Source organism: Miniopterus schreibersii (genome assembly GCF_964146895.1).
Source record: "Miniopterus schreibersii genome assembly, chromosome: 7".
NCBI lineage: Eukaryota > Metazoa > Chordata > Mammalia > Chiroptera > Miniopteridae > Miniopterus > Miniopterus schreibersii.
In genome coordinates this window covers 34,724,908-34,739,313 of record NC_138108.1, presented here as the reverse complement: position 1 = coordinate 34,739,313, position 14,406 = coordinate 34,724,908, and positions in this window count along the sequence as shown.

Below are 14,406 nucleotides of genomic sequence, written 5' to 3'. Positions count from 1 at the left end.
AATGAAATCCAGAATCTCTTGGATTAAAATTAATTATCCAACTATTAAGAGGCACAGGAAAAAAATGGCCCCAGGCTTACCTAAAAAATAAGGCTAAAAACCAAACTATCAATTTACGACATGTGGCAGTTTAAGCAAGTGCAAATATTTGAAAAGAGATGTACTGATACCTTCATACAATGATGCCATGAAACAAGAAAGAAAATGTATCTCTGAGAAAATGGAAGAAGGAAAATGACACTCTACATATGAGTATATAGTAGCTGTGATAGTCAGAACCTAAAATGATCTCCATTGACCCCTCTCCTTGTATAATCCTCTCCCCTCAAGTGCAGGCAGAACCTGTGAATATGGTGAGATGGGAAAGGCATGGAGGAAGATTTACAAGATCTACTCAGTGGCTGTGTGCAGCATCCTTTCTCAAGCGGACCTGGCCCCCCTTCAATCAAGGGATTCTAGGTCTGTGAAATGAGTTAGGTCTAGAAGCTAGAGAGAAATTCATCATTCTCTGCTAAAGTGACTGAAAGATGAATAGTCATCAGATCTGCATTTGTGTCACTTTCTTTATGGAAGATGATTGGCTGGAGGCCATTGGCAGTCTGCCCTAGAACAAGTTGACTATTTGTTAGTAAAAACTATTTTAGCTTCTTCTGGATTCAATGAGAAACCTTAGGAGTTTAGCTGAGCAGCATTCTTAACAGGCTGCCTCTGTGTGACGTCTGCCAGAGCCTTTCTGTTAACACATTCACTTTAATAAAACTAAACTTGCACCATTTGCCCCCTCAAAATTTCTCATTTCCACAGGCAACTCGATCTTCATTCTAATTTGTAATAATGATTTTATGTCCCCTCAAGTCTTGCTACCCCCAGATTGGGAATCCCCATTCTAAAGCATTGTCCATTTCATCTTCTAATGTGTATTTCTGGTAGTTATCAACTGACTCGTAAAGTAGCATCCTGCTACTCACATCGCTCCAGGAATGACTTTTAGAAAACATCAGAGTAATTTCCCCAGAGTGGAAAGAATGACAGTAGGACAGAAAAAGAATCATAACAACTCATATAATATTATCAGAATCCAATTGCTACCAAATGTTAATAAAGATATACCATTTTATAATTAGTCACATGCCATTTTAGACATATCACTGTCTAACCCAATACGGAAACTTCTATAATTCTGATTATTCCAGATGTATGACTTTGTAAATGTGTTAGGCTAAGCTTAAAATTTCAAGTTTTGACATGTCTTCATTTAAACATGTAAGAGTTATTAAAGATTAATCAGAATATATAAAATTAGTATCAAGAGGTATTGAGAGACAACTCTCTGTGGGCCTCTAATGTTTCCACACTTCTTGTGAGCAGAGGCACTTGCTGTCTGTTGTTGTAGACTATCTTTTCAAGGATATTTGTACAGTGAACAGCTTTCGTAAACAGAGATAATGTATCATATGGAGCAAAGGGCAGGTATCGGTATCCTTATTGTCCATTATAAAAGATTCAGGGTTTCTCTCCTATAACCCAACCCACTATGTATGCATGTATTATCTAGCCTCAGTCACACTGTATTATGGGAATAGAAACTCAGGGAAGCCATACAAAAGTGCTGATATTCTAGCTACCACTATTAGTATGATTTAAAAAATTGTCCTTTATCTCTGACCTAAAAGTCTGTCTTCTTATTGCATTCATGAGACTAAATTGTTAGTTTATAAATAGGGCCCAATTTCAGACCCTTAAAATTTCTTGAGAATAAGAAATAAGCTAGACTGCTGAAGTTGCTATATTGATTCCTAAAGTTTACAATAACTAATCTACATTTTTCTAGAAAGGGAAGTTACACCAGTTGCTACCAAATATGTCATTGTAATGAAAGAAGGCTTTTCCCAAAGTACTTTGATAGCAAACTTTAATTGTCAAGTCTAAGAGCAGACAAAACACATATAGTTTCTATGTAATATAAACTGAAATTTAATACCTAATAAAAACATTTCCATGGTTATGGGAGTATTCAAGAGAACATTTTCTATCAATCATATTATTTATTTACGTACCCTACCTTAAAAAGATCAATAAATTTTATTCCATTTCTGTATCCATTTACTTTAAAGATAGGTTAAAATCCCCTTTATAAGAAATTTCAGAATTGGAAGGGATATGTAAGAGATCTAGCGCACAAATTTCTACTTTTATGAGGTCATGAAGCCCAAAGAGGTAAGTAACATGACGCCACTTCTTGTCTACCTTCTACATATCTAGATTCACACTATAACATGCTAAAAATTTTAAACAATAAAAAAACATAAGAGAATAGTATTTCAGAAAATGTGTCACAAAAACTATTTTATCTTTAGGAAGTATCGATTATATCTTAATAACACAATTGGGCAACATTTCAATATGTTATTGTTTTAAATAAATAATTTGAGACTATATTGAAATGTAATTTTGAGATTTAGTTTTTAATTTGGTTTTATGTACTTTTTATATATGACAAATAATCATAGACTTCTTTAGATAGCATTTCTTTAAATATGTTGCTTATTCAACCCAAACTCCTAGGATACAGTCTCTGATATAATAAAAGCCAAGAATATTATAATATGATACCTTAATTATAAGATAAACATCCTAATTTCTTACTTAATAAGACAAATCACCTGTTTTCCAGACATAATCACTCTAAATTGGTCCCAAATAGAATCCAGCCATAAATCTAGATAGAACTTTCTATCCAATAAAAATATGAATGCTTAAAGAGTACTTACTATGTGCTAGGTAATATTTTAAACTCTTAGATATAAAAACTGATACAAACCTAATAAGAACCTATGAAGTAGGCATCTCATCCCTGTTTTTATTTATTTATTTTTTTAAATATATCTTTATTGATTTCAGAGAGAGGAAGGGAGAGGGAGAGAGAGATAGAAACATCAATGATGAGAGTCATTGGTCGAGGCCACAACCCAGGCATGTGCCCTGACCGGGAATCGAACTACGATCTCCTGGATCCTAGGTCAACGCTCATCCGCTGAGCCACGCCCGGTCGGGCTCATCCCTGTTTTTATGAATGAGAAAATTAAGGCACAAAAGATGTATAGAGTTTGACCATAATCATAGAGTCAATAAATGGTATAGCTAGGATTAAACACAAGAAGTCTGCCACCAAAAGCTACGTACTAAAACACTAACCTGCACTGTACACTAAACCACTATGCAACACGACGGCAGCTGCATTGTTTTTAAACTTGCCTCCAAATTCATTTCTTTACACAAATATTTAGCAGAGTGTTCACAGTGCCTGCTGCTAAGAACTTCAGACAAACACAACGAAGCAGAGCCCCAGCCCCCAGTATACCTTCTCCTAATTACCCCCTTTAAATTCGTATTTCTTTTATCTGGGCTCTTACTTTAAAATTATAATAATCTGGTATCTGTGTATGTAGAATTGGCAAATAAAATGCTGGTATCATCTCTTTTAATATAAACTCTTGAATGCAGAGCTTAGGACAAAATAAAAATTGACACTCAATTCTGGATTTAATCACATTTATTAATTACAAAGTTCCATTCATAAACACGTATAAGGGGTGGGCAAAAGTATGTTTAGAGTTGTTCATATGGAAAATGATACAATAATTAATAACTAATCATACAGGAATAATCTGTTTCAAGTACTCACAACTGTAAACCAACCTTTGCCCATTCTGTATCCCCCACCCACCCTAGTTCCACACCTAAACTTGTCTATAATCTATTCAGAATTACCACCTCTCATCATGGTGAAACCGGAAACTAATTCAGCGGTGGATTCAAAGAAGTTCTATTTTCACAACAATTTATAAAAAAACTCAAGAAGGAAGATGGCGGCGTAGGTAACAGCTGCACCCGCCGCCTCCCGCAACCACATCAAAATTACAACTAAAACACAGAACCACCAGCACTCAGAGCCTCCTGAGATCCGGCTGCACAGAAGCCCCACAACCAGGGAGCTGAAGGAGCATCGAGACCGGGAGGAGGGGCGGAGACGCGGGCGGGTCGGGGCTGAATCCCGGAGACATGGCCCGCGGGCCCACACCCGGTGCCGCGGGTTAAACCCGGGAGGGAATCTCGGCGATGGAGGTTTCCCAGAGGAGGGAGGAGTGAGGGGTCCCAGCCCCAGGGGCCCCCAGCCCAGGGCTCCAGGGCCGGGAAGAGACGTCCCCACAACTCCGGGCTGTGAAACCAGCGGGGACTGTCCCTGAGGGTCGCAGAGGCTGCCGGAGCCCCAGCAGCTCCTCTAAAGGGCCCGGCACAGACTCACTCGGACGCTCCCTCTGAGCCCAGCGCCGGGCAGCAGCCTGAAAGGACCTGGGACACTCGGGGGGAACTAACCTGCCTGAGATCCGGGTGAGAGGTGGAGGGGCGGCTTCCTCCCGGGCAGAAGGGCTGGCGGAGGCCATGGCTCCGGTGGCGAGTCCTCCCCGCACACAGCCGGCAGGCAGGCGCCATGTTTGAATCTCCAGCACCTGACTCACACCTTTGGCCCTGCCCCGTGATTCCCGGAGGCCCCGCCCCTCCCCACCTGCAGCTCATCCAGGCCATTTCCAGGGGCTTTTCTGTGCAAGTGGCCTCTCGAGCCTCATGCTTAGGACTTTCCTAAAATCTCTCAGACAGGCAGCAGCGGGCCCCAGACGGCTTGATAAGCAGCCCCAGGCCTGGCACTAGCGGCAGCTGCATTGGCTCATAGCTTGGCCTCTCCTGGGCACTGCCAAGCCCAGCACAAGTAGCAGCCAACTACGGTTTGCTGTGTAGCTCATGCTGGGTGGCCCTGGGCAAGGCACTAGCACAGGCTGACTTTGTACCTCCCGGGAGGCCCCAGAAACAGTGCACCTGGTGGTCAGACTCGACCACCCTGGATTACAACCCTACCACATCCACGAGTGACACACTCAAGGGGCGCACTTGGTGAACACCAAAGCCCCACTGAAGTAAATCCTGCTCCATAGGGGTATCTCCAGCATAGCACCTCTTTGGGTTTAGTTGCAGCTGGTCCTCACAGCTGATTGGCCAGGGGTGTTTCTCCCAGTGATGCCAACAGCAACCAAGGCTCTACAACAGGACAGTGCACACAGCCCACACAGGGGAGCACCTACAAGGCTCAGCTCAGGTGACTGGGGAAGCTGAGCCACTGGACCCTGCAGGACACCTACTACACAAAGCCACTCTATAAATTCCAAGAGACACAGCAGCTCTACCTAATACATAGAAACAAACACCTGGAAGCAGCCAAAATGCGGGGAGGCAAAGAAACATGTCACAAAGGCAAGAACAGAAGAAATCTCTAGAAGGGGAACTAAATGAAATAGATCCAAGCAAGTTAACAGATACAGAGTTCAGAATTTTGTTTATAAGGATGCTCAAGCATATTATTACGAAAATAATTGAGAAAATTGATGACATAATAAAGTAACAATTTGAATTGAAGACTACACCAACTGAAATGAAGAATAACTTACAGGAAATCAACAGTAGAGTAGAGGACACTGAGAACCAAATCAGCAATTTGGAACATGAGGAAACAAAAAACACCCAACCAGAAGAGCAAAAAGAAAAAAGAATCCAGAAATATGAAGATAGTATAAGGAGCCTCTGGGATAATTTCAAGAGGCCCAACATTCGTATTATTGGGGTGCCAGAAGGAGAGGAAAGAGAGCAAGAAATTGCAAACCTATTTGAAAAAATAATGACAGAAAACTTCCCCTACCTGGGGGAAGAAATAAACTTACAAGTCCAGGAAGCACAGAGGGTCCCAAACAAGAGGAACCCAAAGAGGCCCACAGCAAGACACATCATAATTAAAATGCCAAAGGTTAAAGACAAGAGAGGCTCTTAAAAGCAGCAAGAGAAAAGCAGTTAGTTACCTACAAGGGAGCACCCACACTGTCAGCTGATTTCTCAACAGAAACCTTGCAGGCCAGAAGGGAGTGGCAAGAAATATTCAAAGTGATGGAAAACATGGGATTACAACCAAGATTACTCTACCCAGCAAAGCTATCATTTAGAATTGAAGGTCAAATAAAGAGCTTCGCAGATAAGAAAAAGCTAAAGGAGTTCATCACCACCGGACCAGCACTACAGGAAATGTTGAAGGGTCTTCTTTAAGAAGAAGCTAATGAACAAAAGAATCTGACGAACTAAATAGATCCAGAGACATTGACACATGCAACAGACTATCATATTTCAGAGGGAAGAGAGAAGGGGGGTGGAGGGTAGGAAGAGATTAACCAAAGAAGTTATATGCATATATGCATAACCCATGGACACAGTCAATAACAGGGTGAAGGCCTGGGGAGGGGGTGGGAGCAAAGTGGAAGGGGTCAATTAGGGGGAAAAATGGGACACCTATGATACTTTCACCAATAAAGATAAATTAAAAACAAAACCTCAAGAAGCCTGCTTTCTACTTACTGTATTTCCTTCTGACATCCTTGACAGCCTATTTCATCAAACAGTGCTCAGTTAGACCAGGAATTCTCTTCTCCTTCCTAAAGGATTACTAATAAAGGTTTGATTACTCATTAAAATGGTAGTCGATAGAAACTCGCTTAATATATTACAACCTAAAAGCCAGGAGTTCATGTAATGGAAAAATATTAGAACCACTCTTTTTATTTTTTTTTTAATATGTCTTTATTGATTTCAGAGAGAGGAAGGGACAGGGAGAGAGAGAGATAGAAACATCAATGATGAGCCCGGCCAGGCACGGCGCAACGGTTTAGCATCAACCTAGGATCCAGGTGATCCGGGTTCGATTCCTGGTCAGGGCACATGCCTGGGTTGCAGGCTAGGCAGCCAATCAATGACTCTGTCATCATTGATGTTTCTCTCTCTCTCTCTCCCTCTCCTTTCCTCTCTCTGAAATCAATAAAGATATATTTTTTAAAAATCAATGATGAGAGAGTCATTGATCAGCTGCCTCCTGCCCGGCCTTCGCTGGGGATCAAGCCTCCAACCCGGGCACGTGCCCTTAGCACCGTTCTTTTTAAAGGTAAGAATGACCACAGGATAATCACTGTCACTACTATTTCATATGTATTGGAAGCATTAGGTTTAATGCCATAAAGAAAGAAAAAGCCTTTAGAGCATGTGAATTGGAAAATGCCCTAAAAGATTTCTCTTGCTTAATAACATAAAAATTATATCATCTGATATGATGTATACTCGGAAATCGCAAGAAAATCAATGGAAAAACAACCACAAACAATACCTCAGGTAGCAGGATATAGAAATCATAGACTTTATCAAAACAATGACCATTTAAATGATATGATGCAAACTAAGATCTCATTCACCATAGCAACAAAAAATATACAAAATGCTTAAAATGTACTTAATAGAAATGTAAAAATTTTTATGAGGAAAAAAAACATTAAAACCCTTCTGAATAACACAAAGATAGCCTTGAGCAAATGAGAAGCATCCTCTGAAGGTATTTCATGAAAGAACTCTCAATATTACTAAGATGTCCATTCTCTCTGTATTAATTCATTAATTTAATGCAATTTCATTTAAATCATTAACACATTTCTTCCTAGAGCTCATAAAATTGATTCTAAAGTTCACATAGAAAAATAAGAAAGCAAAAATAGGGCAGGAAAACCCTGAAATATCAGAACTATGGGTAGAGGGAGATGAGCAGAAGGGAGAGAATTAGCTAGCTCTGTTAGATGTTAAAATAGTATCAAACCTTAATAATTAAAATTATGTGGCCTTGGCATATGAGTAGTCAGACTTATAGTTACTTTATGAAACAAAATTGAATGTCCAGAAATAGGGAAGTCCCATATCAAAATTTAATTTAAAAAATAAAAGCAGTATTTCAAATCACCAGAAAAAATATATATATAGTTATTTCTACTATAACAGAAAATTTATGCTTCTAAAAATCACCCCATTAAAGTAAAATTGCCCAATAAAAATCACAGGGCTTATAGGAAAAATAGGCTAGGGTTTAAAACTCAAAAACTTCATCAATAACACATTAACAATGGAAATCTAATTTTTAAAAATATAGCACAGTTTTATACATACTAAATGGTTAAGAAATACTTAATATAATAAAATTGGCACTTAACCTTGAAAATGACCCGAAGATTGCTTGTGTAAATTCATATAGGAAGGATTGAAGCCTGTGACTCAATATGAAGCAGATAGAAGAAGGATGCTGGACTGGACTGCACTTTAATATGGAGCAGAAACTCTGGGCAGCAATCTTTATTCTGGCCCTGCTGAAGACAAGATTGGTCTTCTTCCACGGCAAGACAGACAGAGGTGGGACCTTGGGGTGGGATCCCCCTTAATTTTACATCAATAAAACTTTCCATGAAACCCCATTCTCCTGTGGAGGCCTCAGGAAACTTTTCCTCACAGCACCCCAAGAACTCCACTTCCACCAATAACACCTGGGGCCTGACACATCTGAATTTGAATGTTTATTGAGTCACTGGCAGCTTAGTTATGTGACCTTAAGAAGTTGCGTAAGATATGTGAACCTCAGGTTCCTTATCACCAAATATGATTCTAATCTTCATAATATTCTTTTCAAGACTATTTGTGATAACTTGGGGAAGTATTTCCCTTCTCATGTTTCCATGAGGGCCCATCTTCTCTACACACTCCCCAGGGGAGGAATGGCTAGCCTGATTGGGTTCACAGAGAGGCAGTTCTCCACTGGCCTGTGTTGACCAGAAGGCAAGCACTGCATGGTCATGTGGAGGGAGACCCCCTCATGTCCCTTGGGGCCTGTCTGCTCTCTTACACAGTGAACACCTGTGTTTTTAATCCTTATATAATAAGGATTAAAGGGGGCCTGTTTACTCAACTCTGGCTTATTACATGTAAGCAGGTAGACAAATGACAGATGGATTCTAAAATCTAGGCTTGGAAGAAATTAGAAGACATTTCACATCCTCAGTTCAACTTTACCGGTAATATGGCTAAAATTTTGAGCCCTGTTAAACTCAGGCCTCTACTGCTGTATTTTATTGACCAGAATCCTGGAGGGAAGAAGACATGAGTGGTACAATTGAGGCAACAATCCTACTATGTAACTCCATCACTGTACCTGAAGCCAAGTAGGCACCCAGCAAATGCTAGTTCCTGTCCCTTTCCTTGAGAAGTTTATCAATTTGAAAATATGCTCAGTTTTCTGTTGAACTTCTCTTATACATCAGAAGAGCAGCAAAGAAGGTCAGCATTTTTTCCTGGTTCCAGCCGCTAAATGGTTTTTATCTGTGATAGATGCAACTCCCATATATAGGTCTCATATGCCCCACTGTGATTCCTAAAATATAACTCCTCAGGACAATCTTCAGACACCAGATTTTAGAGCACTGGTTAGGTGTTTATCAGGAGAAAGTGGTTCTTTGTCTCCTACTAAAAATGTCTTGAGAGAACATGCCTTACACCCTAAATACAGGGTGGGCCAAAGAAGGTTTACAGTTGTTCACATGGAAAAATACATACAGGTTTTATTACAATAGTTTTATTAACCTCGTGTTTCACATACTTAAAACTGTAAGCCTACTTTTTCCCAGCCCTGTATACCTTGGACCCTAAAATTCAACTCTTGAGAATCTATCTTAAACTAAGGAATCTAAAACAGCAAAGGTTTTATGCAGAATGATACATCAGCATTATTTATATCCACAAAGGGTAAGCTGGAAAGAACTTAAAAAACTGGAAATAACTATAGGGTGACTAGTTAAATTGTGCTAAATCCATTTAGTGAAATATTATACACTATACTATTATTAAATATGTTTACAAAATGTTTAAAACATTGAAAATATTTGTAATTTCAAAAAGGAAGAGCAGAATAAAAAATATTTTTCAATATTTTTACAGATTTGTAAAAACTGAATGACACACAGAACAGTGTTAATAGTAATTATATTGGAGTGGTACATATATGAGGGTTTTTTTCTTTTTCTCCTCCTTTTTATACCTGTTCTTACCATGAAAAAATATATTTCTTTTTAAAGTCAGAAACATTTGAATACAGTGAGCACATAACATACCTTATTACAAAGTCAAAAAGATAAAACTTCCTGGTTATGACTTCATTTCCCCTTTAAGACTATTCTTAATGTTCATTTCAAGCTGATTTCATCTCTAAATATACTCATGTGGGAGGTTATGAGAACACAGTGTATTTGGACCTGAGACCTCTAGGTCCCAAGGAATGTCTACAGACAGTTGGCAGCACTTGTCAACTAACAGGAGGATCCGGCAGAAATCTGATATGCTCAAGTATTGAAGGCAGGCTGCATGTCTATCCCTGACATAGCCCTTTATGAGTAATAGTTTGGCTTCTTGATCCCTGTTTGACTCAAACCTCCACCCTTGCCCTGAACCTTCACAAAGGAAACCAGGCTAGGAATTATACTCATCAGGATAACTAATGCTTCTGGATAAATCTCTGTGCTAAATAGCTCACTGTCTGCTATGAGGAGGCAATTCACTCTATTTCTTTTCCTGGCAATGAAATAGGTATAATCAATCTACTGATTGTTTTAGGCTGATGGGTGCTGCATTTTGGTAGATATACCAAATTTCAGGAACATATTTTTCTTGCTTTTTAGTTTCTGAAAATTGATTTTTATCAGTTCCTGGGGGGGGGGGGTAATATAGCATTGGTGATTTTGATACACAATCTATTTTACAAGGAACTAATTTAAAATCAAGAATACAGATGTATGATTTTTACCTTGCAAGGTATCAATCATCTGATTTAACTCCTCTTCAAAAAATTAAAGTAAAATAGAGGAGGTTACTTAGAGTATGTAGAATTTTAGATGGCGGTTGCAGGTTCTTAAGAAATATTTTCACCAAGCTAAAATAACATGATGAAATACGATTCTCTGCTGTAAGAATATTTCTGTAGAAAGAACCAGTGTGTTTTTTGTTTGTCTTATGTTACTATTTGTCAATGCTTATTATGTGCCAAGCTTTTTTAAAACATCGTCTTTTTTAATTTTTAAAACAATCCTATGAGATCATCATTATGACTCTTCTACAGAAAATAAGAAAGGTTAATTGATTTGTCCAGGTCTAAAATGGCATAGTGGGATTCCAACCCAAGTCCACCTCAGTCTCCTGTAACCCCTGCTCTTGATGGTGGTTTTCAGGCTGCTGCTCACATTGCTGGTCATCCAGCCCTGTTTTTCTCCTTAAAAAAAAAAAAACCAACATAAATAGACAAGACCTTATTCTCCAACTTGCCCTTCTCATGAGGAAAACCACTTTCTCTTTGCCTCTGTCATTATATCTTCTTGACAACACAAGTACTTTCATAGCAGGTCACATTTCCCAAGAGTAAAAATTAGTGGCCTACTCTAGGGTTGGCTGCATTGCGAGTACACTTTACTCTTGTGCTTAACTGTCTCCAAAATACAACATATGGCAAATTAGTTCTGGGGATTTCCCCATTAAAAAAATGTAATCTTTGGAATACATATTCTTATTGGTTTTCATTAAAGAAGACACCACTTTCCTGACATGAATACTTTGTTCACTTCCTGCCCTGTTTAGTTATATTTTCTTTTCATCCTAAATCTTAATGCCTGTTTACTTTTTAAACCTGTGTCCAAATGACTAAGAGTGATAGATTTGTCCAAAACTACCTATTGGCTTTTACCCTCTTGTGATTCTAGGCCAGTCTTCAAAGACATGACAGAGGAGCTGTGATCTCTGGAGTGTGATCCAAGAACAGAACATCTATTCCAGCAAAAGTAACCGGTTGAGACAATGCTAACGAGACCAATTTTATCATTGTTTTGATCAGTGGTGGGGAACATCCATCCCTAGGGCAGTATAAGGCCCTCGAAATCATTTGGTCTGGCCCTGCCAATGCAACCACAGGTGGGACTCAAAATTCAATAAATCTAGGAACTTTTTTCATATCAACAATAATTATGTATGGCCCGTAAATAATGTTATAAATATCCAAATGGCCCTAGGCAGAAAAAAGTTTCCCCACCCCTGGTTTAGAAAATTCCTGCATTTTATGTTAACACACTTTTAACCCTTTGCGGTCGTATTAAATTTGGACATGGGTGTCGTACTGGTCGGAATTAAGAGCTTTCAGAGAAATTATGAACTGATACATGAATGAATAGAGTTAAGATTCGTACGGTTCCTTGCTGTGGTGGCTGACAGCAGACATACTACCAGAACGGTAAAAAAGCTTTGGTGGCTGAGAGTAGACAAACGACCGCAAAGGTTTAAAGAATATAAGTAAATAAATAATCTAAGGAAGACTCAGCTAATTTGGTGCTCTAGATTCTAGGTTCCTCTAGAGAAACCAATATAGTATTGAAATTAAAATTGTGAGAGAAACCTTAGCACTTGTGATAAGTAATAATTTATGCATATAAATATTTAATGGATACACACAATATGCAAAGCACTGTGCTGCTGTTAGTGAAGGATACAGAGATGAAAATTAGATTCTCTGTCCTTACAACTTTGCACTCAAGTGAGGGAGAAGAGACATGCACACAAGATTGTTAGGTGATGCACCTCATAAAGTATGTGCAATGAATTAACAGATGGGATCAGAGAAAACAGAGACACACCATTTTATTTTTCATAATTATAAAAACTATTTTTAAAAGATATTTTTGAATAAGAAAAATATGTAAGTAATATTAAATTAGAATTATACTTTTAAAAGCAATTTTCTTAATTATTTAGATCTCTCTTAACTTATATGCCATATTAATAATTTTTGCCTGGAGTCAATCTAACTCTATATTAGCAAAGTGGCTGGTGTAGCTCCCTCACCACCATTGATGTGACTGGTAGAAATTCAAGTTTTTCCTGTTAGCAATAAAATGAGTAAAAGAGTGATAGTTAAAATATAACAATTCAGATTTGTGTGAATTATTCTCTTTCTTCCTTGTGATCCTTCAGATAGAAAAATCACAGAAAGTACTTTCTAAAGGGATAACCATTACTTTTTAAAATTTAAAGTTATAATTGCAAGTAGAGATGAAAGTTAATGATATGAAACTGTTCATGTACTTTAAGTTGATTGCTAAAGTATATTTGAACCAACCAAATTGGTCTAGAGAGACTAATGAAAGCAAGATAGAATATCTTTTCTGGAGGGGGTGTGGGTAAGTATCTCAAGATGTATGTTTCATGTTAGGTTAAAAATTCTACTTAGGATTGATCTTTATTTCTAATAATTCTTCAGTCCCCAGTGGCAATTTAATTTTAAGTTCCTCTTATATTAATTCCAATTTACATTCTGGATAAAACAGCCCTATCTTCACTCATTAATTTTCATAGCCCTTGCAAAGTCAGTGACTCTCCATGCTAAAAGATATCTGATTATAAAGCTTTTATGAACAGAAGGAACAGTTAGAAATTCTGATTCTAATCAGGGAGTTGGAATGACCTGAGAGAAAAGAAAAAGAGTCCTGGAACAGCTCAGCAGCACTGAGCTCTTGGGTTGGGTCAAATTTATGCCTCCATTCTATATATGTATTTATTAAACATCTATTATGGTCCTGACCTCCCCCAAAGAAGAAATACTACAGTAGGAATTGAAAGGCGCCTCTTGCTCATGTGGCCTACGAGCTAATCAAGCCAGGCTGGAGGTCCCAACTCTGCCAACCAGCTGTGTGGCCTCAACCAAATCACTTCACTTCTTTGAACCTTGGTTTCCTCATCCATAAAAGGAGTCAATTATGCATACCTCCAAAGAAAGTGTGAGAATTTAAAAAATTAAAGAACATAAAGTAGCTAATGGAATGTCTGACATATTATAGATCATAATTGATGATAAGATTCTAGCTCTGGTCAGTTCTTGTTGCCTGGTTATCTGAATAATAGGGGTTATAGGAAAAAATACTCTCAGTTATAAAACCCCAGTTCTTTGAAACTTATTGTTCCTACTCCTATCTCCTCATACCTCTCCAAGCAGTTTTGCCTCCCAAGTCACCAAGTTGCTGCAGTTGTTCAGGACTCTGTAAAATTCAGGATCCAAGGTAATTGATGTGACAGAATCTATAGCTGGGGTTGAGGGAGGTGGCAGTGCAAAGGGCAGGGAAGGCATAGGATACGTGAACTAAAAATGGAGTTGAGGTCATTAAAATAAATAAGGTAATGTTAGGTAAAAATTCAAGTACACAATTCTTGGGATAAAATGGTAAAAGTAGGAAGTTTTCTTGGCAATTAGATTGATCAGTGGTTTTCTAACTCTGTCTCAGGATCCTTTTACATTATTAAAATTATTGAGGACTTCAAAGTGCTGATGTATATCATATTAGAAATTAAACTGAGAGATTTTAAATATTAATTTATTTTATAAAATAATAATTCCATTACATAATAGCATACATGTTTATGAAA